This window comes from Lissotriton vulgaris, unplaced genomic scaffold (genome assembly GCF_964263255.1).
Source record: "Lissotriton vulgaris unplaced genomic scaffold, aLisVul1.2 SCAFFOLD_2126, whole genome shotgun sequence".
NCBI lineage: Eukaryota > Metazoa > Chordata > Amphibia > Caudata > Salamandridae > Lissotriton > Lissotriton vulgaris.
This window is the reverse complement of record NW_028252855.1, coordinates 128,204-155,111: the sequence shown is the minus strand read 5'-3', so window position 1 is coordinate 155,111 and position 26,908 is coordinate 128,204. Positions and strand designations below refer to the sequence as shown.

Genomic DNA, 26,908 nt, shown 5'->3' with positions numbered 1-26,908 from the left:
GGCTCCCGGTAGCACCCAGGCTCCCCTAAGCCAATCACAACGCTGCTGTCACCATGACAGCAGCCTCGTGATTGATCTGAGCACCATAGTTCGGCACTTACAAGGGGACTGACACCCTGAAGATGTGAAATTGGGAAATTGTTATCACCAACTCAGTTGAGGTATGTTCTGAACCTTGGACAACGTGCTATTTAAGTTGCAGAGCAAATTATTCGGTGGGGCTGATGGTAATTCAGGGATTGTCAATCTTAGAAAGCAACACATTGTCTAAAGGCTGCTGTGTCTCACCTTCTGCTCTTTGTTGACACTCTAAAAGTATCATAACCTGCTTGCGTAGTAAGCAAACATTTCTTGCTACCATTCAAAGAAAACCAGAAGAATGAGAGGGAACACATTAGTTATATGGGTTCCGAAATGGTAGTAGATTAGGTATACTTGAATGTCCTTTGTATGATTGAATGTGATAAAAACGGATTCTTTTTGAGTTGTATCCAAGAGAAACCTCTATTTATACATTTACTGTATTTGGTACCCCATCTCTTGGTTAGTGGGGCCACTCCCTTCTTGTTTTGAATAATTTGTTGCATAAAGTATGCATGACTGTTTGGCCGTCCGTCTTGGGCCGGCCAAACAGCCATGCACACTTTGCATGTTCTCCACCATGGCTGCGCATTACAGCCCGGTGGAGAACTTGCAAAGTGCGCGTGACATTTTGGAAGGCCAAACAGTCATGCGTACTTCATGCAACAACCATCACTCCTTCTCCCTCAAGACAGTATGCTCTGTGATTCCTCCGGTTCAGGCCAGCACTCTCCCCAGCAGTTCCGCCACACCGCCGCAGCCTCGAGTCGCCAAGCTGCGCAGGGTTTGCGCCTGCAGCCCTCCAGTCTCGTAATTTTAACTACACTCGTAACTTTTCATTTTACTGTGCCTGCTCCCTGATTATTCTCCTGTTGTTCGTTTTTTCCTCCCTCTTGTTCATTACTGTGCCCTCTTGTTAATTACTGTGCCAGTTTCCTCCGCCCTGTTTTCCCACCACTGATGCCCCCGCGAGTCCCTCCCACTCTGTCACAGTCCCCGCTCCCGCCTCAGACCCCGCCCCCTCCCCTACTTATGGCGACCGCTGAGGGGGGAGCGCGAATGATTCCTATACTTGTGGTCCAGGCCAGCACTTTCCCCAGCAGCTCCACCTCACCGTCGCAGCCACGAATCCTCAAGCTGCGCAGGGTCCGCCCTCGGAATGAAGCAGCTGGTCAACACGCCCACCCACAGAGCTGGACACACACTCGATCCCATCTTTGCGGTAGGGACAAACCACCTTGAGACCCCCCAGGGTGAATAGCGCGCTATACAAACCCCTAATTGATTGAATGAATGATATGCTCCGAACCAACCTTTGGTGTTCTTTCTTGAGAATAAACAAATCTGCACCATCAAACTAAAGTTTTCCCTCTCATGCCTCTGGTTTTCTTTGGACAGTAGCCAGAAAGGCTTGCTTACTACGCAAGCAGGTTATGATACTTTTAGAGTGTCCATAAAGAGCAGAAGGTGAGACTCAGCAGGCTTTTGACATTTTGTTGCTCTCTAGGTGGACAATCCCTGAATTACCATCATCCCCACAGAATGTTTTGCTCTGCAACTTAAATAGCACGTTGTCCAAGGTTCAGCACATACCTCAATTGGGTTGGTGATAACAAGTTCCCAATTTCTCATCTTCTTAAAGTACCTACCTTTATTTTGAATTTGTACCAGCACAAATGAGTGAAAAGACTCTGAACCTGTGTGCCATTACACCGTCAAGACTGGCCCCAGGAAGCAGACACAAACTGTTGAGCAGCTGGTACCAAAATCTCACTGCATCCTAGGGTGCTCCCTTCACACCGGTGAGGCATGTTGTACTTAAGAGGGTCAAGAAACGCCCTTCCTCAATTTCTATAAATGTGCTGCAGTTGCCGTGGGTAATCTACATCTTACCTGGGTTTCAATTTTCTTTGCACACAAAAACAAAAGTAGAACAGTAAGAGATAGAGGGGAAAAGGGATAATTGATTTGTAAGCTAGATGCAACAAAGATTTAGCCACTGGCTGCTGCATTAGCAACAGATCAGTAAATCTGGCATCTGCCTTTTGTTTTACAGTGCACCACAATTCCTTGCTAATTCCAGGTGGTGGTACTGCGGTGCCGTGCAGAGGTTAACATGGTGATTCATCTATGTGCATTGGCCCTCTGTTTTCGAGGCATTCTCGGGATATCGCCTAACCTTAACCCCACATCTGTACATGACAGCTCTGACAGGTCTAAGTGTGCTTTGGATGCCACAGGCACCAGGCTTCCAGATTCCCTAAAACTGGCTAAGATTGTAAAACTGGTAATGAAGGTAGAAAACATCCTAACTTGCAAAATCAGCCTAACTGAATTGCAGTTTGATAGAAATGGAGGGATGCCTTTGAATTATTTGTTATTGAAATTTTATAAGACGAAAACATACTCTCAATGAGTACACAATGCAGATTTCTTGTACATACTTCTAGACAGCACGGAACTGTTTAAGTCAGTTATGTTTAAGACATTGTTGGTGGTTGTGTAACTGGTGAAAGAAAACAGGCTTGAACAGCAACATGAAATAACACGGTTAGAAATTGCTTAGATCAGTAGTGCGGTGCAACATGATTTTAGGTAAAAAAAAAAATTTTAAAAAGCACTGTCCACTTCAAAGCTGCTGTGAGGCAGGGCAAGCAGCGCAGGACGTTAAACCTCGTTCTTTTGTAAGGACTGGGCATCTTGTGCTGCTGCAAGCCCTCTTGGTAATGAGAAAGCCGCCCTACCTGCATTCGTGTCAGATATGTGCTCGCCCTCCTATATATGTTCAAGTCAGGCTGGGCAGAGGGTGCAGTGAGGCTTTTAATCCCCATGTACCTCAGTGTTGGGTCGTTCATGCTCCCTTTGAAACAGTGAAGCCGCCCTACCAATCAGTTATACCGGTGCAGGTCTGTGAAATGCTGGCATTCTACCAGTAAATATGTGCGTTTTGCAGCTGCAGTGTACAGAACACAGAAGTAATCTTGTTGCATATATAGCTGGAGCAGCTGCTTTGGCGTATGTACGTGCGAAGTTTAGTGAGATAAGGCGCTCCAGGCCTTGGCCCTGGAGCACAACTCTTTTCCTTTTGGAGGGGAAAGGATACAGCTACTGTTAACCCGAGGGAAAGGGGAGATGCAGAACAAAGCAGCAGATCACTCTAGTGGGTTGATGTTCAAGAAAGGCCTTCCTTTCCTTGTATTTACTCGGCAGCTTTTGCGTTGTTTTGAAAGTGTAACTTGCAAGTCAGCAGAGGGTTTTAATGTGACATGGGGCCTAACTGAATCGCAGTTTGATAGAAATGGAGGGATGGCTTTGAACAATTTGTTTTGTTCGAAAGTTTATTGAAATTTTATAAGACGAAAACATACTCTCAATGAGTACAATGCAGATTTCTTGTACATACTTCTAGACAGCACGGAACTGTTTAAGTCAGTTATGTTTAAGACAGTGTTGGTGGTTGTGTAACTGGTGAAAGAAAACAGGCTTGAAGAGCAACATGAAATAACACGGTTATAAATTGCTTAGAGCAGTAGTGCGGTGCAACATGATGTTAGGTAAAAACAATTATTTTTTAAAAGCACTGTCCACTTCAAAGCGCTTTTTCCCCCTTTACTTTAAGCCTTGTTGCAGACCAGCCGGCCATTAAAAAAGCACATTGACAAAGACAGTAGATCTTGCATAGGCGAAACCTTTAGGCTTTGCCAATGCTTGTTGAGAACACGGTCTAGTGGGAAGAAAGCAATGGTCTGCCCTTTTAGACTGGAGACGCCCTTTAATCTTCCAGACAGCATTACGACAGCGTCCTTTATCTTCGGTTCCCCAGCCAGACCATGTTGCAGGCTTCATGCAGAAGGAAATGCTGCAACCAGACTGGCCACAGGAATCAAGAAATATGATCATATCTCTGGAAGGAGGGTGGAGCTGCGGGAGCTGGTTCCCCAGGCCAGAGAGGCATGTGTACAACAAATGCCTCAGAACTTATTTTGCAGGAGTGCTTTAAATGGAAGTGCACAACTGCTGGTACTCACTATTCACAGTACCTGTTTGCTTCAGGGAAGTGACGGCACTCTCCCATTAAATATATTGCAGCAGATCTCAGGATTGCTGGTACTCTCCCTTTCAAACTAAAGAAGAGCAGGCACTCAGTACCTGTCCATTTAAATCACTGACCACAGCAATTCACACTCCCTCTAAGCACCATTGTGTTTGCCAGTCGTGGGCTTCCTTAAAAAGGTGGGTGACTGATTCAAGATAGAGATATCCAGTCCTGGTGATCACCCCCGAGACATGTGGAAGTGGCGATGGAAAGTTGTGTGCTTTGTGGTTAGGAATTTCCCTGTGGTGGCACTCATTGACCACTGTCTTTCAGGTCAAGTGCTCGTTTGCGTCTTCATCATCCACATACGACGAGTTCATGTCACTCGTTTCATGGAGTTTGCATCATCTTGTCCAGAAGACTGTGCCTCCTTGCTCTTGTATCAGTGGCATTCTTCTTACCTCAACGTTCAAGCCTGGCCCCGAATAGAAATGGGTCGATGTTTTCCACACCTGTGTAGAGTTCGGAATACCCAGTTGTGTGGTATTGGTAATTAACCTGCAAGTTAAATACCTCATTTTGTGTAACACTTTGACATATCAAACCAGCTGAAATTTAACAAAATAAAACAGTATGGCAATTATTGTACCATGCTTGTTTTTCATGCGGTAAGCATCTAAATCCACATTATTTCCCATAATCTCAGAACAGGTGCCATTTATCATGCCCGAAAAATTACGAACCCCAGGCAGTCTGGTTTTATCAAGGGGAATTAATAGCACTTACTCCTCCAACACGCTCATTATAATTGGCCTATGTGTCTCAATTCCCCTATTTTTTTAATGCTCATGTCCGAGTTCTTGTCGGAGTTGTCCTGCCTCATCCCCATCTCTGTTTTCTCTGTCCACTGGAGTTTGTATCCAAATCCAACTCTCAAAGCTGCGCTGGACTGGGCAAGTTTTCCAGAGGTTAGCTGGATGGAGGCCAGTTTGAACAGAGACTGGTTGGAACAATGATGCCACCATTCTACGCTCCCCAGCTTATGTGCAGCTCCCTCCTTCCAGACAGTGCTGAAATTGGAATGGATTGCCATGCAGTGCCATTCTTGCAGAAATCTTCTGCCCAGAACTAGCCTCCTGGCTGGCAGTTATAGAAAAAGAAAATGTCAGCCATGGTCCTGGTGCAGGTGTGAGTAGAGTGATTGGCGGATGGGGGGAAAGAAGGAGGCAGATCTCTTTATAGAGGGTTGAGGCTTCCTCTGCAGTAACAGTGCCTTATCTGATGATTCCTGGTGGTGGCGACTGTATATATATATAGGAACAATCTAATGTCCTCCTGTTTCATTGCATGATCTCCAGGATACAGAAATGTGGGACCATCTTCTAATCTGCGCTGTCGTGGACAATACAGAATACAAAACGGGCAAGGGCACTAACAAACCCAGATAAAATAGATTTAACTACCAAATTAATAATTCTATCAAAGCACCTAGAGAGAGTATGTAATGGGAAGGTAGGCTCAAAGAGTTTCTTCATTCTGGTGTTTGCCAGAAGAAAAAAAATCGGTCTGTTAATTTATCATTCATATTTTGTACAATCCATACTATGTACCACCCATTACAGCATACAGCATGGGGTGATCAGTCAACCCACTTCAGACACTGGCTAATATTCACTGAGACTAACGGCATTCTGCAACTTCACAAGGGGCACTTCCACACACAAGTAGATACATTCAAGTAGCATGGACTACAACAGTAAAGAGTGTTTTCTGAGTACAAATATAATATTTTTGTTTTAGCCAATGTGATTTTTTAAGACAGATGATGGCATTACAGCTTTTCCGAATAATAAAGTTTTGCAAAAAACATAACGAAACATAAGAGAATAACCACTGACAAAGCCAAAAGGCTGGCGGACAGTACAGACCTCATGGCTTTGCCAATGCTTGTTTTAAGTTGGTTCTAAAACCAAAGATATTACAGGTTTATAGTCAAAGGGCAGGTTGTTTTAAAGCAGAGTGTTGTAAAACTGAGAGACGTAATCGTCTCTTACGCGTAAAGTTGGTCTTGCCAAGTGCGTTTCTGCCTTAGGCTTTAAGTCTATTTGTTTTCCAGCGTCTGCTGTCTAAGCACTTACAGTATAAAAGGATTCTCTGTAATTCTTGCTGGATTTTGCTGACAAGGAAGCTCCAACCAGTCCTGTTTTTAGGACAGTCCAGCAGTTATAAAGTGCACTCTGGGTTCCCGAGAGACAGTCAGCAACATCAATCCAATCCCACGGAGCACTTCTGAAGAGCTACAATTTTGCCTTTGTAAGCAAAATAAAAACACCATAAATAGTCCAATTGTTTTGTATACAAAAAATAAAGGACATGTCAACTAGAGTAGGGACAAATGTATGTGAACACAGAAGCCTGATGTTCTAAAGTAATGTGTCCTATAGTCCGTCAGGCCTGGCTTTTTAAATAACTGCCCTTTTTAATATGGAATGTGTAGCTTTGCTTTCAGGAGGCAAGCTTGGAAACCAAACATGCAAAATATTGTTGATCAAACAGTGAACACAGGCTGTGTGCCAAACAAGACATCAACGCCTCATCAGGGTTATCAAGCGCTATATAAATGCAAACCTTTTCTCTCTTCTATCCCTCCACTATCCTTCTCAATCCAAATAACTAACATATCCACCACTCAAATTACTTTCATATTTCACTATACCAATTTACCACTAATCCTTTATGGGTTCCAGAGTAGCGTGCTACTCGTAAAAAAAAAAATCAAGTTGACGCCTCATCAGGGGTAGTAGGAGCTATATAAATACAATTGCAATACAATAGAATACATGAGACACCTTGTCCGAGGTTCTTACGTGTAAACAACCACAACAGTGCTTAATGTCCTACAGCTAGTCTGTTCTTATGCACTCCAGTTGAATCAGTGGGACCAGGCGAAGCAGAGTGAGGTCAATTCATGTGCCCAGGATTACAGAGTTAAGTGAAGTTGGAAAGCTAGAGCTAAACGCCAAGTCGCATGTTTTCACACAGAGAAATGTTGCAGGCCCCACCTGTGAAGAAAGTCATGAACATGGAGGACAAGAGCAAAGAACTATTGTCTGCCTTGGTGTGCAGCCGCCACCAAGGTCAGACTGGACCATTCTAAGGAATCTCTCAAAAGACAATGATGGGGCACAACCCATGGGAAGCATCTTAAGACATACTTGGCTTTTTAAGAGGCCTTGGAGAAATTCGTATAATTTCCTTTGTGGAAATTACATAAAATGCCCCTAAGAAAATATGAAATTGTACTTTAATATTTGACTAAATGCAGGTCTGGCATTTGGCTCTCTCTTTAGGACAAAATGGAGCAAAGAATGCATGTGACCCTAATAGCATCTCATGTCCCGTTCCTTTGCGTTGTTCCATGGCTCATGCAATAGAATTTTTACCCCAAAAAAATCTAAATTACGCGATGCAGCATAATGGCTTGATCTTGGGCATTTTGTGTAGCAAGTTTAACGTGAAATGGTAGAAATTTATAAAGATCACGCAAGCGAAAGCAACATTTTGCTAGGGCCCACTGTTTAGCCACCATCTTTACATTCTGAGGCTAATTAATTTATATTATTTATTTTGTAATGCACTTATAGAGACTCTCCCATCCCCTCTACTATGCAGAGGAAAATGACAGAACCCTGTTTAGGTCAGGATTGACAGTTTAGCTGTCTCCAAGATTTATTGTATTCAATATCCAGACCGACCTTTCGGTAAGCCTCCTTCAGTCATTGCTATCATTGTGCAAACCCAATCACTCACTGATTTGAAACATTGCCAATCACACTTTTTTTGCCAACCTTGAAAAATTGCTGTCCCAGCTGAAGGTGTAACTCGTGGCTATTGAAATTAGCACTTTTTAGGTTGAGCCTAGGTAGCGCATGTGCTGCTCTGCGAGGCATGCTTTATTCACGTAGGGACTTAAAGCTCCACCCATTTTTTTCATTGGCTTGTGTCATTGTCCGCTATAAACTGTGGCTCTTCATTGGTCAATAGGCTTTGTAGTTCCTCCTTAGTACAGCCTTGTCTCGTTTTGTAATCTCCCATGGCAACACCCCCTATTAAGTGTGTTGTTACTCAGTAAGCTTTAATTACAGCCTATGAGCACTATTTTCTCAAATAGCTTTGTCCTGCCTGCTGTTGCAGGCAAGACACGCTCTCTCCTAAATCTTTAAAAAAAAAAATGATAGCACGGGCAACGGACATTTTTGCAATGCCCGTTTTAAAAACAACACAAATAAAAGACATTGTCATTTACAATGCCAATAGCTCAAAATATCGTAAATGTGAAGACCTATTGCGTTGCAAATGCTTGTTTGTATGATATAACAGTTGGGAAAGTCTATATATAGCACAAAACGAACTACATGCAGCGCTCCAAATGGCTTAATTCATCCCAATCCCAACATTGGTTCTAATTGTAAGTAACCTATAAACCATCAACCCACCCAGTGGTGACCATGTGTGAATAGCATTCAGGTGGGTAAATTACTGGTAAAACCTGTCAAAAATAATAAAAAATGCATATGAGGCAGACACAAGAAAAGTGAAATGTAGAATAAAAAATCCCCAGAAAATATCTGTTTACACACTCCGAGCCCCCTTTCCAACTGTTTTTTAGGGCTCGCCTGCTGATGCGCTTGAGCATGGCTGGCCAGCTATATTGTGGCTTAAACAGAGCTTAACCATCTCAGCGATTTGTTGCACTGCCCGAGAAAAACAAGCTCAATGCGCAAGCGCATTGGCAAAAAGCGTGTGCACATCAAAGCCACCAGCCTCCTCAGGCATCTCAAGCTTCCTCCAGCCGGCATTTCTCCTCCCCTAATTATTCCCACCGGCACATCAAAGGTTGCTGCTGCCGTGACTCGCATTTCTCCTCCCTCCTCCCCTTTCACTGCCCAGGCCGGCCATACTTTCACTTTACACGGCCGTGCTTAGTTGTCCCTTTCGTTTGTCTTGCCTTTAAGTTTCCTTCGGCGTTGTTTTTTTCTGTCAGTACTTCATTTTGCATTTCAGTTTCTCTTACTCCTACTCTTTTCCTCCCTTAAACTTTATTTCTGCTTTTTATTTACTGTTTTTTTGCATTCTGTAGTTCTTTCTCACCTTTTCCTTTGTCTCTTCCAAGTCTGCAGCCTCCTTTCTGTAAACAAGTAAATCTGCTGTGTTCCCTGAAATGAACGCATTACCTCAGACCACCCCCCTTGTCAGACAGCACCGCCGCAGCCTGCTGCACCCCCTTTCCGCTGAACTTTGTCCCACGTGGATGCTTTTTCCCCTGTTAAAGTCATACAACCTCCGCCGCTTTTTCCGAGTTCCTCGTGGCTCCAGAGAGAAACTCGCATTTCCTTCCCTTTCACGTGCCATCTGCAGACAAGCCTCACTGTGTGCCCAGAGGTGCAGGCGCAGCGCTAGAGTGGAGCTCGGGGGAGAGGCAGCGGCAGCTCAAGAAAACTGAGACTGCACCAGGAACCGCTCAATTGAGCCCGTCAGCTCAGCCAGCCTCCCTCACGGCCCCGGTAATGAGAACGATAACCTGTTTTATGTAGCGCTTCAATGCACTTGTCTGGTTTCTAACCGCGGTAAAAAAATAACACATTCCAGAGAACCCTCCTTCCGGTGCCCACGCGTCAACCATACAGGAGCCCTCTCCAATATTAACCTCTTTTATATAGCGCTTCAACCCCAGTGGTGTGGTTTCTAAGTGCTGTAAAACAATAGGGCATCACAGCACATCATCCTATCACTGGCTACACACCTTGTCTAGACCCCCAAACATATTAATATAAACGGTATTTCTAAATAGTGTTTGAAGCGGCTTTGCTGCGGTTTCTTACCTCGGTAAACAGCGCGACTGTCAACTTGCTACGCATCACCTTCCTCCTGCCCATCTTTTGCTGTGACCACCCCCCCCCCCCCAAAATCAAAAACGTGTTTTCGTTAAATATCGCCTCACTGACAGTTTGCAGTTTTTCACCACCATAAATACGAGTTGCACCATGTTTTTAGTCATCAGAGTTTTTTTAAACCAAATAATTAGTTTAAAAACAGAAAGTGAAGAACTCTTATTTTTTTATTTTGGGATGCCGCCTGTCACCTTCAACGGTGTGAGTGAAAAAAGGACTGTCTGCTTAAGGCCAGTGTCTCTCAAGAACGTTCGGCAATCAAAGATACATTTTGCTCTGTTTGCGGCTCACCAGTCTGATGGAGGCACCCGGCGGTGCAGGTATCATTTTATGATCTGCATTTGCATCCACCCTCGTTGTTTCTGTATTTTGTACTGCACACAGTGTGCTTGCACATGGCTCTCTGTGCTCTGCCTTCACCAGCGTAAACTGCTCTGGCCACGTGTCCCGCGCTATATAACATCAAAAATAAATAAGCCACGGAGAGCAGTGCTTGGGTGTGGGGGAGGGGCTGTTTCCTATAGGACAGGTTTTTAGGGCTCGACATCACCAAACAATAAAGAGTAAAGATACTCCACTGCCCACAACAGAAGAACTGAAATGAGGGATGCGCTCTTATCTCTCCGCTCTCCTTACTCTCACAACTCTCCCCTCCCTCTCTCACCTCCCTCTCACCTCCCTCTCCCCTCTCCTCACTATCCTAACTCTCCCCTCTCACCACTCTCCTCTCACCACTATCCCCTCTCACCACTCTCCCCTCTCTCCCCCTCGCTCCCCTCTCCCCTCCCTCTCCTCACTCTGCCCTCTCCTCACTCTCAATCCCTCTCTCCCCTCCCTCTCTTTCCCCTCTCTCCCCACTCCCCTCTCTCCTCACTACCCTCTCTTCACTCCCCTCTCTCCTCACTCCCCTCTCTCCTCTCCATCTCCCCTCTCCTCACTCAACCCTCTCCTCAATCAACCCTCTCCTCACTCTCCCCTCTCCTTACTCTCCTCTCTCCTCTCTCTTATTCTCTCTCACCTCTCTTCTCCTATCTACTCTCTACCCTCTTACCTCTCTCCTCTCGTCCCGCTCCCCTCAGCACCACCACAGCATCACTCAGGGGCACCACAACATCACTATGCGCCACTACAGCATCACTGAACGCCACAGCATTACTCATCGCCACCACAGCATCACTCAGCACCACCCCAGCATCACTCAGCACCACTCACCATCACAACATCATCACTCACCATCACCCCAGCATCACTCAGCACCACCACAGCATCACTCAGCACCACCACAGCATCACTCAGCACCACTCACCATCACAACATCATCACTCACCATCACCCCAGCATCACTCAGCACCACCACAGCATCACTCAGCATCACCACAGCATCACTCAGCACCACCACAGCATCACTCATCATCACCACATCATCACTTAGCGCTACCCCAGCATCACTCAGCACCACCACAGCACCACTCAGCACCACCACAGCACCACTCAGCACCACCACAGCACCACTCAGCACCACCACAGCACCACTCAGCACCACCACAGCACCACTCAGCACCACCAAAGCATCACTCAGCACCACCACAGCATCACTCAGCACCACCACAGCATCACTCAGCACCACCACAGCATCACTCAGCACCACCACACCAGCACCACCACAGCATCGCTCAGCACCACCACAGCATCGCTCAGCACCACCACAGCACCACTCAGCACCACTCAGCCCCACCAAAGAACCACCACAGCACCACTCAGCACCACTCAGCACCACCACAGCACCACCACAGCACCACTCAGCACCACCACAGCGTCACTCAGCACCACCCCAGCAACACTCAGCACCACTCACCATCACCCAGAGGCGCAACTAGAGTCAAATTTCGGGGGTGGCTAAGAAAGAATTTCAGGGGGGGGCTGAACCTTTAGGGGGGCTGAACCTTTAATCAGTAGGCAGAGTGGATCTGCAGGGGCTCTTAGAAGGGGGTGAAACAACTGCAAGGCCTAATTAACATTCAAATGGTCTTTTAAAAGACCTGTGAAAAGTTTGGGTGTGGCTGTGCCCGGGATCTGTCTCATCCCGGGCTGCCACACACGACGGGGGGGGGGGGGGGGGCTGAAGCCCGGTGAGTCGAATGGGTGTTGCGCGCCTGCCATCACCACATCATCACTCAGCACTACCACAGCACCACTCAGCATCAACACATAATCACTCAGCGCTACCCCAGCATCACTCAGCACCACCACATTATCACTCAGCACCACCACATTATCACTCAGCGCCACCCCAGCGCCACCCCAGCATCACTCAGCGCCACCCCAGCATCACTCAGCGCCACCCCAGCATCACTCAGCGCAACCACAGCATCACTCAGCGCAACCACAGCATCACTCAGCGCAACCACAGCATCACTCAGCGCAACAACAGCATCACTCAGCGCAACAACAGCATCACTCAGCACCACCACAGCATCACTGGTTCAAAAACTGTCAGGACAGGCCCAAACAAAGAGGGGGTGGGCTGGCCATAATCGCCAGAGATATATACCCGGTTAGAACAACCTTCATTCCTTCCACCGCCTGTGAGGCCATGCAGTTTTCTATTAATATCTCCCCTTCATTCAATTTTAAGGGTATGTTAATATATCGGCCCCCGGGATCAAAAACTACTTTTCTGTCCAACATAAATACTATAATGGAATCTGTAGCCACAGAAACTAGTTTCACAGTTCTCGGTGACCTGAATTTTCATTTAGATCTTGATCACCTAGCCGACTCCGTTGCCCTCACCACTGACCTAGGCAATCTAGGGCTAAAACAGCTTGTTATGTCCTCCACTCACCAAGCAGGCCACATTTTGGACCCCATTTTTTCCAATTTAGAAGGACTCCAAATCACTAACATTTTGCCCATGCAGTGGACAGATCACTTTGCAATCTTTGCGAATATTGCTACTGGCAATGACTGTAACAACAATCCCCAATCGGTACCCAAATTACCGTTTAAAGACTGGAAAAATATAAATCTAGAAAACTTTAAGCTCACACTCATACAAACCTGCCCAGAGTTCGCTGCAGACCCCAATTTAGCTCTCCAGCAATTATATGACTGGATTGGCCAGGCATCTCACCAATCAGCCCCTTCCAAGGAACACTCCGGCAACAGAGCTAAACCCACCGCTCCTTGGTATAACGATAAACTTAGGACACAAAAACAGATAAACCGCTGCAAGGAGAGAACCTGGAGAAAAGACTATGATGCCGTCAGTAAGTCTGCCTATAGGGAAGCCGTCGCCCTATATAAAAATATGATAGCACAAGCTAAAAGAGAATATTACACTGACCAAATCGAGCAGGCCAGGAACTCTAGTAAACAACTATTCTCCATCACCAAAGCTTTATCAGGTAACTCCCCGGATCTCACGCCCCCCCCGTCACAATCTCTGTGTGACTCTCTTGCATCTTTTTCTACACTAAAGTAGACGACATTTATCAAGCATTTTCCTCCAAATCACTTCCGGCCTCCATATCATCCGTCACTTCCTCCTCAGCTAATGCTTTCCCGTGCTTTCAACCAGTCACCCAGGAGCAAATAAAAAACACACTTCTGACCATCAAATCAGGCTCACCCCTAGACCCCTGCCCTCTATCTGTCCTCAGACCAGTCTTAGACGTTATCATACCGGCACTCACACAGGTCTGCAATTTGATATTGCGGTCAGGCCACTACCCTAATTCGCTCAAAAACACTCTACTAAAGCCTCTGTTAAAAAAACCCTCGCTGGACAAAAATGAGCTAAAGAATTACCGACCAATTGCCAGTTTACCTTTCATTGCAAAGACAATCGAAAAGATCATGAACACCCAGATCTCTGAGTTTATTGAAGTACACCAGCTCCTGGACAACACGCAGTTTGGATTCCGAAAATATCACGGGACCGAGACAGCCCTGATCAAAGCCGCTGATGACATCAGGGTTATTAGGGACCAAGGTGGCACTGCCATACTGGTTCTGCTAGACCTATCAGCGGCTTTCGACACGGTCGACCACAACATCTTGGTCGACCGTGTCCAAGGATTTGGCATCTGTCATACTGCCAAAAACCTAATAGCCTCTTTCCTTGCTAATAGAACGCAGGCGGTCATCCTAGGACCCTTTCAATCAGCACAACTCTCCGCCCCCTGTGGTGTTCCTCAAGGCTCATCCCTTAGTCCGACACTCTTTAACATCTATGTGTCGGACCTAGCTAAGACCATCAAAGCACATGGGATGAGCCTTACCTCGTACGCCGACGACACCCAACTAGTGTTGGCGATCAAAGGTGACGGAGAGCAAGTAGCTGAAATATTCAAGAAAGGGCTCCTAGATATAGGAGACTGGATGGCAACAAACTGCTTAAAGCTAAACTCAGATAAAACTGAGGTACTCATTTTCGGTCCATTATCCCCAGCCTGGCCCACCAGTTGGTGGCCAGAGACCTTCGGTACTCCTCCCACACCGACCTCGAAGGTCAGGAATTTGGGGGTTATCTTCGATGATGGACTGAACTTCATGGATCACGCCAACAAGACAGCATCCACAGCGCACCTAAAACTAAAAATGATTCGTAAAATACGTCCTTTTCTTCCCGAATCTGCGATTAAGACACTGGTCTCTGCTCTTGTCCTCTCATCCTTGGATTATTGTAATGGTTTATTTCTCAATGCGCAAACCCGAGTCACTACAAAACTTCAAACTATACAAAATGCAGCAGCCCGTCTCATTACCGGCAAAACAAAGTTCGAACCCATTGCCAAAAACATAAAAGATCTCCACTGGCTGACTGTACAAAAAAGGATCCACTTCAAGGCCCTCTGTATAGTCTTCAAATCAGTCAATAATCAAGGACCACATTTTTTAAGAGACAAACTTCAACTCTACAAACCTACAAGAGCTTTACGTTCAGCCACCCTTAACCAACTGCCTGTCCCACGCACCAAAACAGTGTCCTGGGGTGACCGTCGCTTTTTGGTGGCGGCCCCCAGACTCTGGAACACCTTGCCTCTTAACATCAGACGAAGTGCTACGCTGTTCCAGTTCCGTAAACTCCTGAAAACCTGGCTTTTCTCTCAGTAACCTATTCTCAGCCGTCAATTCTGTTTATTCTCTCATTCCTCTCTTTCTTCAATAATGGTTTTCAGCGCCTTGACGCCCAAGGGTATAAGTAGCGCTTTATAAGTGTTAAAAATAAATAAATAAATAAATAAATAAATAAATAAATAAATAAATAAAAATGTTCTTTCAATGTTTCAAGCTGTTTTCAAGCTTTCACGCTTTATTACAAATCACAAAAAGATGTTAATATTTCACTTCTGTTCTTGGATTTTCATCACAATAAAAAACACTGAACATAATCTTCACAAAAATAATTTACAAAAATGTAAGCTATTGCCATTACAAATTAAATAAATTAAGTATTAATTATTTTAAAAAATTAAAAGCATTGTTATTTGTAATATCAATACATCTAAGTCACGTAAATACAAAACATGTTGCATTACAAATGCTATAGGTGTCACATTTGCGAAAGTTATAACTATTGGCATTGAAAATGACAAAGCTATTAATTTAACTATTTGAAAAAATAACACATAAATAAAAAACAAATCATTTATAATACCAATAGCTCAAACTTTCCTAATGCGAGCCCTATTGCATTTCCAATGTTTGTTTCTTTTAGTGGGGTCATTAGCGATTCCTGCACCGGCCACCCCCCTTATTTGTTTATCTGACAGCCACAAACACTCATCTGTTCGACCACACGGGGCGGAGTGCAACCCCGCTGAGATCCTATAATTCACGCTATCACTGCAGCACACAGACCCTGTCAAACAGAAGCAGGGACAGTAGAGGGTTAGCCGAGTTTATAAAACCAAACTAGTGCTATTCGGGGATAAAAAAAACAATGAAAACTATAAAACGCTCGTTTAACTTTAGTATCTAATGGGATAGGGAATAACTTTCCAATATGGTGGACGGGCTCGCTAGATCAGTACGCGTACGCCACGCACTCACTCACTCATTACGCTTTGAAAGGGATTACAGGTGGCTGTGTTTACCCACGGCCTCTCTCGCCACAGTGCGTCCATGAACATGTGCTGGCGTCATTGGGCTGTTCACTGAGATCTCCCTTCCTGGCGATGTAAAAACAGTTCAATGATTAACAGACACATTTGAGTGCCTGGGTCAGCCCTTATATGATTCATATGCACTCAGCTCAGTCAATTATCTCCACAAGCCCATCACGTCACCATAAATATATATTTTCTTTCACTCTCTGCTTCCCGTGAACCATTTCTGCTTCAGAAAGTCGCCATGCAGCACATGGTTGTCACAGGGCCTTATCATGAGTGGGTCAGAGGGAAGGTGCAATTTATCACACTTGATAAAATCTGGCTCCCCGTGGTGCCGAATTTACAAAGTGCGATAAATGGCACCTGTTTTGAGGTTCCTGGGGAATAACATTCGAAGTTTGGTGCTTTCAGCATTAAGAAATGAAAGTAAATATCATACTCTCTTCCATTTTTGAAATGCGACAGGTTTGACCTTCTAAATGTAACGAATGGTGACGAATGTATTGCACTCTTTAATTAACGGGTGCTCTCAATTACATACAACTCGGAATTTCGACCCCTGTGCAACAGGAGTTTCTGCTAGGGTTCCGAAAATGCAGGCCTACTATGAAGCAGTCCATGGTAACTAGAGGCCTGCAAAATTATTATTTTTTGTATACATTTTTAGAATTGTAACAAATGGTCTGTGCGGCTGGCGTTTGCTAGTAGGTCACGTGAAATGTTTGTACAAGGGCACACGTCGTGTAAAACGTCACACCAGATACCTCACCGAGGCATGCTCTGCCCACCATAGTCATCTGCGACCAAAAAAAGTACTCAAATGTACTTTATTGAAGAATTTCACTCAATACAAAATTTGGTAAACGTAATTTAAACTTTACATTGGCCTAAATTGGAAACCTCCTTATTTGACCATCTAAATAACAAATTCAAACAGCGTTTGGCACTCTCAAACAATAGAAGTATCCTGATTCTAATCTAAAACCTTTTTCAACTTAATCGAAAACCCCATTATAGATGTAATATTCCCTGAGGGGTTACCCGTCATACATCTAGATTGTGAAGAAAAACGGGCCAATGTTATATATAAAAATATATATATATATATATATATATATATATATATATATATATATATATATACATATATATATATATACACATATATATATATATATATATATATATATATATATATATATATATATATATATATATATATATATATATATATATATAACACAAACACTCAGAAACAGGCAAAATATCTGTTGTAAACAAATATGTAAAGACATCAGCCACACGCGGCACACTACTTCCGTTAGGCCTGGACCAGGCTTTGTTGACAACTCCAAGGAACAGGAAAGGCATTATTAGTCTTGCCAAATAGGCAGGATGATCTTTATATTATCTGCATTCTTAACCTCCTTAAATTCATCCTTATATAAGAATGTAAGTATGCTTTTCTTGGCACGGGAACAGAAATGAGTTTCTTTTCATGGTTCTTAATATCATTTAGTATATCAGACTATTCCTTGAAAAATGTCCAGCATATTACCTTATTGATGGATTTACAGACTCACCATCGATTTCTATGTCCCCTCTAATTTGTTTCCCAGGAATTACACTTGCCGCTTATGTTACATATAGTCCCTACTGGTGCTCACGGACCCAGATCACTTACAAAGTAAGTGAGGTTCTCCCATCCTCACCTTCATTCCAGAGTCTTCAGAAAAGAAAGTCCGGGGTCAGCAGAAATCCAGCCAAAGCCTCCTTACCAATTACCTCCTTGGAGACATTACCCTTCAGACAGACTCTTCCTACCTTCTTCCCGATCTCTCTTACATGCATGCCTATAGACTCTATTCAAGTGGAGACTCAAGAGTTTTGAAGCCATAAATGGCTTTGCTTTAGCTGTCTCCCAACTGAAATTACCTCTTCTTCATAAGCAGTATATGGGAAATTACACCGCCCTGATTTTTTTTTGTCACTATCTGCCACTTTCCAGTACTAAAATGTTGGCATGTATGATCTCATGGTATATACCATGCTGGTCAGATCGCTCCATTGCCCCTCTCAACATTCATCCAACAAAGAGATCAGTTTTGTACCAACAATACTTAAACTGGCAAGCAAGTTTCCCGTAACCTCTCCTCTTCATGGTTACCACCAATGCTTACACTGTTCAACAGTAATTCCCACACACAGCTGTCTATAGTTCTCTAGATCACTTGTGGCTTACCGTATCAGGACTTCTGCTCAACTCCTTTATCCCATTTGGTGATGTCACCCCTTAGGATGAGTCTCCCGTTACACTGGTATCCTTCTGCTTCCCTTCATATTTGTTGTCTTAATTCACTCCTTCCAAGTATGTCAAACTCATGTCTTAGTCTTTAAACTGTTTATCTTTGGGTAGTAATTGATCACACATGCCTAGAAGGCCGTATGTGGTACAGACTGTTGCCCTACTCACCCCAAACAGCCTCCAAATCATTGGGAAATCGTTGTAGAAATGCCACAGCAAGCACAATGTTAGCCGATTAACTCACTGATCAAACCCTAGCCATTCAGGAATCCTATATCGCCTATGTACAATTCACAGTGCATTTTAGAAGCTAAACATATGCCAAGCAATCAAAGCGCCCAGCCTGAGTAACCGGATAACCCAAGTTTGTCCTGCACCCCCAAACCACTCAAAGGAGAGACCAGCTGAACTTACAGAGAGAAATGTAGTTTTAGGTGGAGCAGTTTTATTACAGCAAGGTAAGAAATTGGCTCAAAATTGTCAAATCACACTCGGGGAAAAAAAAGTCATAAAAATAGGCATGTGAGAAATGAAAACATCACACAGAATAGCATTGGATTATGTGAAGCACCATCAACACACATGGCCATTCCGCAATCCCAAATGCCATCAGACCACAAGCCTGCAAGCAAATTAATATATAGTTTCCTTATTCTGATTATATAAAGTCTTAAAAGAGTCGATGACTGTCTCCATCCTAAAATGTTTGCTCATATAAGAATAGCTATGCATTTTATTACACTTACCAAACAGCACTTCAAATACCTACTTGGATCTAGTCTGGGCTTCAGAAAACCACACTATTTAAAGAAATTAAATGGACATATGGTATCGTCAGCACTTATGGCATATGATTCCAATAGACTGTGTAACCCCTATTCATGGCGATAGCAGAATTATACGTTTATTTATTTATATTTAAATTTGTAAAGCACAACAATGACCCCAGGCATCCTAGTGTTGAAAATTCTAAGACCAGAGAACAATTTGAAACATACAGACTGGCAAAGTATGAAGAAGGAAAAAAAAACTCCATCTGGTTTGTTCTCGTCTAGCGTTGCAGCGCATGCACTGCTCACTTTGCGAGGCATGCTGTATTTGGGTATTTTTTTAGAAGTGGTGTGGAAGCCCCACCCATATTTTTCATTGGCTGGCGTCAATGTCCATGGGAAATTCTGGCTTCCGATTGATAATGAGGCTTCTTAGTCCCTCCTTGTTACCGCCCTGTCTCTTTTTGGGACCGCTCATCTGGGCTGGATCGTTTACTTGCAGCATTATACGGTCTCCTTCAATTGGTTGGTAAGCTCGCACTATTTTGAAAATGGACACGATGGGGACAATGACGGCTGCAGCACTATGCGCGCTCTAAATTGATTTTTTTTTAATTACTTTTATGAGCGCGGCACCCTCTAGGGACACAGCGCTCTCTTTATTTATTTATATTTTACATTTATGTTAAAGAGATTACAAAGTAGTGAAGACCCAGAGTCCTAGACTTCAGAAACAGGTACATTTAAAGCAGTAATAACAAGCATTTGCAATGCAATAGGTCCAATTGAATTGCAAATGATTAAGATTAAAACTGAGCGTGGCTCCGCTTCAGGGACACCGCACTCTGTTTGTTGTTTTACTTTAAAACTGAGCGCGGCGCCACTTCAAGGACACTGCACTTGGTTTCTTTATATATTTTTTTACTTTAACACTGAGCGCAGCCCCCTTTCAAGGACGCCTCGCTCAGTGTTAAAATAAAAAATAAAAAAAAGAGTCACGCATCTGTGCCGTAAAGGTGGCGCATTGCTGGAGTTGCGTCGCAAGCGCGACGCAGCTCCAGCAAGGCTTGGGGGTGCCCTATCTGTCCAATGCTGCGTCAAGCCTTACGCCTGCTTCAAGCAGGCGCAGGGTTTTGACGCAGCATTGGCCTAAAAGTGACTGAGTGAAATCTTGTAGATTTCACTCAGCCACTTTTGCGAGGCGCACCTGCCCCGGAACGCTCACCCTGCGCCGGAACGCCCACATGTGGCGCAGGGCTTTACAACGTGACGCATCTGCCTAGATGCGTCACGTTGAAAATGGGTCGCAGGGATACGCCACGTTTACGCCGCCGTTGCGTGACGCAACAGCGGCTTAGACGTGGCGCAAGTCCGACATAAATCTGCCCATATGTTCCCAATCGGCTTTAACTTTGCACATGGTGCTTGTTGTCTCGCCTCCAAATTCGCTGACCCCACCCCTATTCCACTCATCATAGTCCCCATACAATGTTAAGCGCGTCACCCTATGAATTAAACAAATGTATAAAGCACCATAGCAGCCCGCAGGCGTCCTAGTGCTAGAACGGAATGACCGGAACGCAGGCCTGAAAACACAAGGGGGCAGGACCAGTGCTGGGTGAAAAGCCAAGACTAACTTTTTTTCTTTATTTATAATAGCATGAAAACCCCGTGAAAATGACAGTACAGGAGAGAGGAAGAAACCGACAGAAAAGAACGTAGATGTCTTCTGTTAGTATTAAAATAAATAGCGCCTTTCCAGAGTGACAATGGCCCAGGCCCCAGTGCCTACACTTGTCGGGTGAATGACCGTTTAAGTATGACACTGGGCATGTACAGGAAGTGCTTAACAACTGGTTTTCTTAGAGCTATTTTTGGCGCTCCTCTTTGCTATGCCATTATGTTCCAGGAACAGACTGAGCACACACGATCTTTGTATGTTCAATACTCTCGTTACGAGAGCCCCAAAACATTATTTTTATCAGCACAGCATACCCATGCCAAGCACTGACATCACTGCACCGAGCTTCCAAGGGTTGCAAAAACCACAGTGAAGGAAGGAGGGGGTGAGGGGGAGGGAGATTCCAGCAAGAGGAATGTTTAGTTCTAAATATAAAGAGAACTTTTTGACCATTTGGTATTAAATTGGTACCGCTCTGTGTTACCCAGGCACTCCTCGCCAGTGCTTACCTAGCAATTATGCAGAAAAAGTACATGAAAAGTTGGGTATTATTAGCACACACAAAACGGGCGCACAAACATTTGTGCACATGACCCCCCCTCCCCCCCCCCCCCTCACCCTCACCCTCACCCTCACCCCCGTATTTCCGGCAATCTGTAAATTGGATTCCAAAGATACTTCACTGTCGGAGGCTGTAATTAGCGCCAAGGTATTCTGTGCCCAAATGTACACCTAAAGAATGAATAAATGTAATGATCTCTGAAATTAGTCCCAGGAATACAAAAGTAGGAGAAGAGTGTAACATTTTAATTTGTTGGTGGTTCTACACGGATTCCTCCAATGAACTGCTTGCTGTCACGTGCTCCGGTTTTTCAGGGAGGCTGCGTGGGCTTTGCTGGGCTGTGCAATGTAACAAAAGGGGGCATGCATAAAACAAACCTGCACAGTCTATCCTGCCTTTCACTTCGCTCATCCCCTGCCCTGTGCAAGTCACGGGGGCAAAAGTTCCCTCAGGGCCACCGTTCTCATCCAGACTCCCCTTCACCAGCCTAGTCAAGGCACAGTCACTCCTGCCTCTCTGTTGCCCCAGTGGAGCTGCATGCATAACGCATTTGTCATAGTCTGTGACGGGCCTTAATAAAATCACTTGTAAACAAAATATGTCTGTACGTTAAGGCCTGGGAAGCATATGCGTGTTTTGCGACTATAGGGAACAAAAAAACAGCGTGAAAGAAGGGGGCAGATTCGTGACAAACTCACTATAGACGCAAATCACATAAGTTAATTTCGGATAGCTAATAGAGTTATGGTCTGGAAAAAAGATATATGATAACGCTTCGGTAGCCATACCCACAAAGATACAATGCAAGCAACAATACTACCCGTGCAAATTGGTGACTGTGATGCTTAGGTGAACAAAAGGAAGTGGGCAGTTGGTAGCGAAGACTAGCTTTCGGTGCCACAAGGGTCCCTTCTTCAGAGGTTATTAGCGTTCAGCTTGAGGCTTATGTCTTTCCGACAGCTGACAAGCGTACTTCTATCACCTCACGAGCAACACGCGTCCATCACTTCTGAACTTCCTTTGTTGGCCAATGAAACCGAATATTTCTCGAGCCAGTGGCAAATTTTACCTTTGAAGCACTAGCCCGAAAGTGGGGTGTGGGGGTAGAGAAAACTGGCAAAAATGCATCACTGGCGGGTCGCCAAATTGGGGCATTTGAGGGATTATCCCTAAAGCGCCTAGAGAGTGAGAGAGAGAGGGAGAGGACGGCAGGTGTCCCCAAAGGGCTCCCTCTGTCTTTGCTGGAAAAAAAGCCATCAGTGAATGACTAAAGCTCCACGGAAGGAAAGTACCAGAGCAGCCACCTTTCTTACAGACAGATGGAACTCGGCTATAATAAACTTTCGAAGGGAATAAACAATAGGCCACCACCACTGCCTGCCGACATCTATCTAATGCCAAACAAAACACTCGGGCCTCCTTGGTTTTCCTGCTCACAGGACTGATTTGCCGAAAACATTTACGTAGTAGGTCAGACAGACATGTGCAAGATCAAATATCCTAAAACCTAGCATTTGTTTCTATGCAACATGTATGTTGCGTGTGTCCCTTCTGAAAACCGAGGTAACTCCAAAGAAATCAAGCAACTTTACTGTATGTTTGGCAACTTTACATGCGTTTTCGATACATTTGTAAACCCTGTTTTGTTTTGTTAGTTAAAAAGGGGGCTCTGTTAGTCTCAGGAGGGAATTGCACTGGGTCCAGGTCCTCTCACCCCAGCAGCACTCACCTGCGAGCCCAGGTAGCGCTTGAGGCACTCTTCGCACACCGCCTTCTTGCAGCAGGGTAGGGGCTTCAGCTGCCGGTCCTCCAGGCAGACCCGGCAGCAGGCGAGCACCAGCCATCCCAGCCCCTGCTCCGGGTAGAGAGGGCTCCCCGACTCCAGCAGACCAGGGAAGAAGGGGTCGGCGGGGGACAGCGGCAGCGGCGGGTCTGGGCCATCCTGGCGCCCGGGGAGGTCATTCTCCACGCAGTAAACGCTGCACTGCACCAGTCTCTTGGGCTCGGCGGGCGGCGGCTGCTCCTCGGCAGTCTCCGGCGATGGCGGGGCAGGGTCTGGGGCACCCGGCTGCGTGGACCCTTCAGGCTCCCCCTGCTCCCCACTGCCCGTCCTCCAGCGCTTCCGCCGCCTCCGCTGCTGCTCGTCTTGGTGCCTCCGCCGGCGCCGACGCTCGGGCCCCAGCTCCCCGCTGCCCTGTTCCTCTTCACCCCGTGCCTCGGAGGAGGGGATCTCCACCGCTGCTTCCTCCTCTCCGCCGGCCTCCTCCCCCGGGGGCGCCTCGCCCTCAGTGCCCACCATCCTCAGAGCCGGTTCCGAGTCCTCCATGGCCGGGGGCCTCCTCGGCCTCCCCCCATGCAAGCTCTGCTTGCAGTCACCGCCGCGCTTCCGGGTGCCACCCCGGCCCTGTCCGCGACCTCAAGGGCACCCCGGGGCAGCCTAGAGTCACTCTCCGGGCTGCACGTCTGTCCCGTGCCTCTCTTAGGGGTAATGTTGTGTTTGGTTGCGTTTTACTTCTCTAGTCCGCGCTTCGTTCCTGTTTCACTCCGAGCCGGGCTGCAGGGATTGCGTTTGTTGATCTTTTTTTTTTTCTCTCCCTCTAAAGGGGTGGAGAAGCCAGCCAGGAGCTGCAGCAGAACAGAGAGGGTAAATCAGCTCACTTTTCAACTACTGTAGCAAGGAAACCCGAGTCGTGACTGACCCAAAAAGAGGGGTGGGGGAGGGTATAGGGGGGGGTGGGGGGAGGGTGCAATAATATTCCGTGTATCAGGAGGTGGAGGGTCAGTAAACGAGTTGTGTGGCGGTGCTATTTTATACAGTATCCTGAATTGTTACTTTGTTTATATTTTTTGCAGAAACATATTTCCACCCTCCACAACATTAGTGCAAATTAGGGACTGCTTCGACTATAACGTAAAATAGACCAATATTGCCGTTGAAATTGGGCTGTTAGAGTTAACTTTAAAAAGTGGGCAAGACTATTCCTTAATTACATAAATAAAAAGTCTAACAAGCAATACTGGCCTATCAGGAAAATGTCACTGAGAGGATGTGTGCATATCAATTGAGGATAAAAGCATCTGACTGAAATACGTTCTGTTTAATGTGCTAGTCTCTGGAATAATCTTCTCTGACACTCTGATATTAGAACGCGTGGAATGACGTGTATGGAGAGAAATGTGACTCTAGGTACCGGTACGGAATAGCGAGAGGACACATATCTAGCGATCTCTATAATAAACCAAGTAATCTGTAAAAACCTTGGTTTGTATATGTTTTTTTAGATCGCAGCCTACCAGATAGCGCCGCTGTCTGGTTTACTAAAGACATCTTGGGGACTTTCAGAAACTTGACCTAGGAATGCCTTACTCCCATTTATTAACATCGGCTTTGTGGTTTGTAAATCACATTTTCTGACTTTCTATTTCCTGGCTTTATTTGTTTTAGGGCCTCCAGGTTCATTTGGTCTTACCCGTTGCCTAAACCGTGTTTACTGTACTCTTACACAAACTCCCTTCTGTGAACAGGCCTTTAAGTCTTGTTCTTATGTTGCCACGTTTGCTGCATTCAAAGACCGAGGTCAAATATCAAGAGCTGTCTTCTGAGGGGCTTGTTTTCTCATCTTTCACTGATATCAGTGTGGGATGATCTATTTGACAATCTTGCTGGATATTGGGGGTAGAAAGAGGTTTTTTTCCAGCACATGACAACATTTAGAACTGTGTAAGTATTTCAGAATTAGGAACAGAAATGAAGCACATTTTTTATTATTTCTCAAGTGTGTTGGAAAAAAATAATATGTTAAAAACAAATAATCTCACTCGGTTATGCAATTGCCACATGTTTTCGTTTATACAATGTAAAGTTTTATTAGTAAAACTGTATATCTGTGCAGATGTAATGGTAATTCAATAAAAAATGTGTTGTCAATGATGGCAGTGCGCTACCATACCATGCATACTCCACTCTACGCCTCTCCTCTCTACTCTGCACCACTCTACTTTTACCAAGGAAGAGTGTACTTTACTCCACTCCACTCTACACCAATGCACTCTATGCCGCTTCACTCTACACCTCTCTACTCTACCCTGTACCACTCTACTCTGTGCCAATGCACTGTTCCCCACTCTACACCACTGCTCTCTTCGCCGCTGCACTCTACACCACTCCGGTCCAGGCGGCACAAATCTGCTCTGCACTGCTCCACTCTACACCATTGTACTCTATACCACTCTGCAGTACTGCACTCTTCGCCACTGAAGTCTATGCTAATACACTGTACGCCAATACACTCTACGCCAGTGTAGTGTACTTTACTCTGTAGCACTCAACTCTATGCCCCTACACTCTACGACAATCTGCTGAATACCACTCTAATCTACTCTGCACCACTGCACTCTATGCCACTGTGCTCTACAACACTTTACTCTATGCCATTATACTCCATGCCACTCTACCCTGCACCAGTCAATTCTACGCCACTTCACTCCATTCTGAAACAATCTACTCTATGCCACTGCACTTTAGGCCACTGTACTCCACTCTGCAACACACCATTCTATGCAACTACTCTGCACCACTCCATTCTATGCAACTACTGTTAACCTCTGCACTCTGCACCAATGCACTCTAATCAACTGCAGTCTGTCACTGCACTCTACTTTGCATCACAGTACTCTATGCCGCTGCTCTCTACGCCACTCTACTCCACTGCACTCTGTGCCACCTCACTCTAGAGGACTATACTATACTCTGCTCCACTCTATACTATACTCTGCACTTTATGCCACTCGACTTCAGTCTGCGTCACTGCCCTCTGCATCACTCAACTCTCCGCCTCTCCACTCTGCACCACTCTATGCTACTCTACTCTATACAGCACTGAACTCTAGTCTGTGCCACTCTACTATGCATCACTCTACTCTACGCCACTCCAACCTGCACCACTGCACAATACTATGCACCGCTCTAATCTGCGCCACGGCATTCTATGACACTGCCTTGTATGCCACTGAACTCAATGCCACTGCACCCTATGCCACTATTCTCTGCAACACTGTACGACAATGCACTCTTAACTAGTCCACGCTACTCTCCCTCCAGTGTATGCCTCTCTATATGACTCCACACTATGCCTCTCAAACACACAACACTCTCTGCCATTCCACTCTACTCCACTCTTCACTATTCCATTCTGCAACACTCCACATGACTCTCCTCTATGCCACTAACTTTTAGCCTTGCTGAACAGCAACATGGCTAAAACACATTGGCAAAGCCAATAGCTCTTGCATAGGTGAGACTTATTGGCTTTTCCAGTGCATGTTTTACTCAGCAGGTATCTCTTGTAATTAATTTAACTCGTACCTGTGTAGAGTTGATGCAATCCTGAGAATTCCTATTGCAAG

At 45.3% G+C, this 26,908-nt stretch overlaps 1 pseudogene across 1 annotated transcript in view; it reads right to left on the bottom strand.

The window, feature by feature from the left end:
* The window catches only part of LOC147661235 (E3 ubiquitin-protein ligase RNF217 pseudogene), a 260,034-nt pseudogene extending 235,989 nt beyond the window's left edge, over nucleotides 1-24,045 (bottom strand). Inside the window, exon 1 of the transcript XR_015306005.1 lies at nucleotides 23,232-24,045. The product of XR_015306005.1 is annotated as an E3 ubiquitin-protein ligase RNF217 pseudogene (transcript). The remainder of the gene's footprint in view (nucleotides 1-23,231) is intronic.
* Nucleotides 24,046-26,908: the final 2,863 nt, after the last annotated feature.